General features: G+C 36.1%; 1 protein-coding gene across 1 annotated transcript in view; it reads left to right on the top strand.

Moving 5' to 3' along the window:
* PCNX1 (pecanex 1) overlaps window positions 1-5436 on the top strand; it is a 168988-nt gene that overhangs the window by 72923 nt on the left and 90629 nt on the right. The window lies entirely within an intron of this gene.

The raw sequence follows: 5436 nt of genomic DNA, 5'->3' as shown, positions 1-5436 counted from the left end.
ATATATATATATATATATATATATATATATATGAATATTCTGGTAGCAGTGAAGTCAAATAGTTACATTTTAATAGCACCTCTAATTATTAACTGGATATTCTTGCCAAGTCATTAAATCTGTGCCTCAGTTTCCTCAGGTGTAAAACAGGAATAACTGTCTCAACATTAACTATCAGACTCTAGTGAGCTTAGATTTGTAAAAGTGCCCTGTAAATTACAGGTTTAGTATGAAAATGAATCATTTGTAAGTAAGTTTCCCTTTTCAATTTTTTTTTTTAATGTTTTATTTATTTTTAGGAGAGAGAGAGAGAGACAGCGTGAGCAGGGGAGGGTCAGAGAGAGAGGGAGTCACAGGCTGAAACAGGCTCCAGGCTCTGAGCTGGCAGTCAGCACAGAGCCCGACGCGGGGCTCGAACCCACGAACTGCGAGATCATGACCCAAGCGAAAGTCGGACGCTTAACCGACTAAGCCACCCGGGCGCCCCTAAGTTTCCCTTTTCAAATCCATGTCACTTCAAATAGATATTCTTCACTAATGACCCCTTTTTAGGTGAATCTCTAAAAATATATGCAAAATAGTGCAGTTTTCTGGGAAAGGGTCTATATCTTTCATCCCATTTACAAAGGATGCAGAAACATTCAGAGTCACCTCTGAAGATAAGTAATCCTGAAACTATCTTTAGGAACTTTTGTATGTGAATCATGACTTCTCCGTATCATTTAATTTCTTGAAAGCATTTTATCTGCCCATCTGTATTTGTTTGGCTGTCTGGGATTGTGGAAAATGCCAGTAGGACATGTAGATTTTTCCCTAAGTCAGGACACAGCTAATCCTTTGTCGTTGGTTGCTTTGTTTGCTGGTTTACTTATCAAAAAGTAGAGTAGTCCTTTGAAATATGTTCACAGTTTGAAATCGTTTTAATTTGGAAAGAATGCTTTGAGATTGTGCAGTAGATTCTCGGTATGCCTCCCAGAAAGTGACAGTGATGAGTATTTGTTTTTATTTTAGAACAAAATCTTGGCATGCTGGCGTTAGCATCATCCTTGGCTGACATGGGAAGTAAGAGAGGGAGAAGATGTTTAGATCAAATGGCAGTGATTTCAGGATATCTGCATATATCTTTTATTTTTCTGAGATGCACATATACTTGTTTGTGTTTTCACCTTTCTTTCACGTCTCATTTACTACTAGCATTTGCTTCTTTTCTGTTTGAGGTACCAAAACACGTTTTATTTGCACAGTCTTCCCAAATTTACTTTTTTCTTTAATAAACACTCCCCACTGAAAATAACACTTTTCTTAAGTGGTATTTTTCTGTCTAAATTTAATAGCAGTTGAGCTATCCCAAGAGGCCACTCATAGGGACTAGAAACTCACTCATCACCTGTGGATCCTCTCACTGAGCAATCAGCTGCGTGACTGACATGTTTTTAAGTGGTGTCTCTTTCTGTACATACTGGTGCTCACAACTTCCTGATTTTTGAGGTAGAATGTGGATAACCCTCAGCACCTCCCGTACCACGTGTTGCTCTTTTTTACCTCCCTGCCGTCGTGAAGCTACTCGTTGCCTTTAATGCTTTTTCTGTTTTCATTCTCAGGATAATACGAGTTGATCGTCTGTTTCAGTATCCTCACTATAAAAATAAATAACTGTACTAAACCAATTCAATATAGGATTTAGAGAATTTTCCTTAATCATTTAGGAAAATGAGAAGTAACTCCTGAGGTGGGACGTATGTATTCTGGATTTTGTTTTTTATTTGCTCTTTAGGAATAGATCATACCACAGCTGTCTAAAAGGTCTTAGGATGTCTTTGCCTTGTACAGGAATTGCCCTGAGGTGCCCCATAAATGTTTCAACTTAATTGAGTGATTGTATTACTACTTCAGAAGTAATGATCCTCAGAGATAAATGATCTGAGGTTCTTAAACTTGCTGGGCTTGTAATTCAGTCTCTTGAAATTTGCTAACACAAAGAAATGATTAAAAAGTTAAGACTTATAATTTTAAGAATATACATTAAAAAATTCACAGTTGTGTAAGTATATGTTCTTGACAGTATTTTTATTTTATTTTTTTAATTTTTTTTTATTTTTAATTTTTTAATGTTTTATTTATTTCTAGGAGAGAGGGATAGACAGCGTGAGTAGGGTTGGGTCAGAGAGAGAGGGAGTCACAGACTGAAACAGGCTCCAGGCTTGAGCTGGCAGTCAGCACAGAGCCCGATGCGGGGCTCGAACCCACGAACCGCGAGATCATGACCTAAGCGAAAGTCGGACGCTTAACCGACTAAGCCACCCAGGCGCCCCTCTTGACAGTATTTTTAAATCTTTCTTGTTATTCATGGTTTTTGAATCCATCAAATGTTTCCCCCCCCTCTTTTACCTACACATGCTTTAAATTTAGTTGCACCTAGATGTTAAATTTCTACTACTTGTGTTTTATGCTCTTATTCTAGTTGATTTTTTTTTTTAGGCCAGGAGGTACTGAGTTTTAAGCAGTGTCAAAATGTCAACTTCAAAACCAGGTTTTATTTATTTTTAATGTTTATTCATTTTTGAGAGAGAGAGAGAGAGAACATGAGCAGGGGAGGGGTAGAGAGAGAAGGACAAAGGATCCCAAGCGAGCTCTGTGCTGACCCCAGTGAGCATGATGCAGGGCTTGAACTCATGGAGCTGTGAGGTGATGACCTAAGCTGAAGTCTGATGCTCAACTGACTGAGCCGCCCACGTGCCCCCCCAACCAGGTTTTAAAGTGTTTTCTCCCTCCTGTCTGGTTCCCTAGTTCAAAGATTTTTTTGTGTGTATATGCTTTGTTTCTTTTTCTTATAAAGTTAAAAGTTTTAAAAAGTTTATTGTAATTGGGTTGTAGAAATGAATTTTCATCAAACGTAGCTATAACTTAATGTGATTGAATACGCTTGTGGCAAATTCTTTTAAGCTTTTTAAAAGACAATTTTCTTTCCTGGTGCTAATAGAACTGGACCCCTCTGAACCCTATTCCAAATAGAGATGTTTTGTTTTTGTGGTACGTTCGTCAAGGGGGCATGGTTTAGTTTTATTTGTTGTGACCATAAATTATGGCATAGTGTTTTCAGTTGAATGTATGATCCTAGCTATTATTAAAGTAATTGGTATAGTAAACATTGAAAATTCTTTTAGCATTAGATATTTACATTCTGAATATTATAAGAACAGTATAGGCAGTAATTGTAACTACTTTACTACATTGTTCAGTGGATGTCTAAACTTTCATCTTAGGGTGTTTCTAAAACTATTTTATTAAGAGAGTAAGTAGTATTATGTAGTTCTTTTGCACAGGACAAAATATTAATGGTGTGATAATAAAAAAAATGTTTTCTGAAGAAGCCAAAGGACATTTTGACAATAAATGGACACTATAGTTGTGTTTTCTTCTTAGTATTATGGAATTACTAGCTTTTACTTAAATTAACACCATTAAGTCTTCAGTAGAAGAAAGATAAGAAAGAAAATGTTCCGAATTTCCCTTCTTTCTATTCTGTCTTCAGTGATTACATTTTGCTTTTATAAATCAAATCCTTCAGAGTAATTTTAGTATATTTTATGGATTATTCTCCTTAAATTATATCTGGGTAAATGTTACTGTTATTGTGGTTATCTAAAACTAGAGAGAATGTTTGAAAGTTTCTTAATGAAGTAAATTGACCTGTAAATTGAACAGTGGTTTGTTACAATAAAATAGAAGTCTTCACTATAAGTTCACAAAATGGCTTGAGTTGAGTTTTAGAAGAGTGGTTTTAAATTCCATAACCTCAGTTAACATTGCTGATGGCTAAGAGCCATCAACCGGAATACCAGTCACTCATGTAAGTTTTCATTTCTTCCTGCAAGTGGCTTGTTTTGTCCTTTATCTAGTGACTGCCTGCCAACATGGTTTCTCCTTTGTGACAATGCTGGTTGGAGTATTCTATTATTGAGATCATAGTTGTCAGGAATAGGCAGAGCATACACTGTGCTTTGTAGATCGTGGTGATAGGAAGGCGTTCTTGAATTTCTAGATCCTCACTGTCCAGTACAACTTTCTGTGACAATGGAAATGTTCTCAACATTGGTGGCCACTAGGCACATGTAGTCCCTGAGCACTTGCAGTGTGGTTTATGGATCTGATAAACTGAATTTTTAATTTTATTTAATTTTAATTTAAGTTTAAGTAGCCACATATGGCTAGTGGCTACCATGTTGGGAACAGCACAGTTCTAGATGACCAGGTTTAATGATCATCTGTTCACACAGGTCATATGTAATTTTTGTGTACATGAGCTTTTATGTCACAAGTAACACCTTTTTCATATTTAAAGAATTTTTCATTAAATCGCAGTGAAACGGGAGGAAAGAAAGAAAATAAATATTAGCTCAAGGGGTCCATTCTAATTTGGAGCCAAAGCCGCAAAGCCTAGTTTCTTATTTTAGTTGCCTAACTTAGAATGTCAGTGTGGTGTGTGAGCTGAAAAATAAGTAACGTAAGTAAGCGTTCTGTAATTTGTGACTTATATTTCTTAATGGCAGAAGCTTGTCAAATGGGTGAAGTAATTGTGTATTTGTCATTCCTGCAATAAAAGAAAGTGCCTACATGGAGACAACCATGCCTTCTGGAGGTGGTACATATATTCCTAGTCTCATATCCACGGGTGCAGTCTGAGGAAGGGATAAAAAGTGTGAACATTAAAAAGAATACTTCATTAGAATCAACATTCGAATTGATGGAAATGGCTATTGTTAAGCAGAAGAATGATTTGAGAATTAGTAACACTTTTAAAATGTCAAGAAAACTTGCAATAGAACTGAAATCTGAATACAGCATTCTTGGATTTGTAATCTTTTTTATACTTAATAGAAAAAAAGTTTTTGGAAAGAATGTTTCTGTGCTAAGTTTTGTGTTTATTCATATTGAGTATGAAAATACCCTTTGTCAAGGTCAAAATCATTCCTAAAATATTTAGATCACGAGGAAACAATTGTTTTAAATTCACATAGATAAAGCATCATTTTGCATTTTGTTTTAGAAACTGAAATAAGTCAGTTAGATAGTTTTATAAAATTTTATATGACTCTGAAGCCATTGTTGTGGTTTTGTCATTGTTGTGTATTTGGTTTGGTTTTAGTTTGTACTTTATTGCTTTTGGATTACACTGTGAATTTCTGAACTTGCCTTCTTGCTGAGACTTGCTTCCTAGTGTTGAGGGGACCTGTGCTGGAGACCTGGAGTTGAATAAAGTTTCATGGCAGCAAACTACTTCACTGTTAACATATGTCCAGGCTGTCTTGAATTAAACATGTAAAAAGCTGCCAAAGTTACAGCACAGGGCACTAGGGATGAATACCTGCCTTACCCCTGTGCATCAAAAATGAAGTGTTATTGGGGCACTTGGGTGGCTGAGTCAGTTAAGTGTCC

The sequence above is a fragment of the Crocuta crocuta genome, unplaced genomic scaffold (genome assembly GCF_008692635.1).
Source record: "Crocuta crocuta isolate KB4526 unplaced genomic scaffold, BGI_CrCroc_1.0 scaffold186, whole genome shotgun sequence".
Classification (NCBI taxonomy): Eukaryota; Metazoa; Chordata; class Mammalia; order Carnivora; family Hyaenidae; genus Crocuta; species Crocuta crocuta.
The sequence above is the reverse complement of the archived record's forward strand: the minus strand, read 5'-3'. Positions and strand labels throughout refer to the sequence as shown.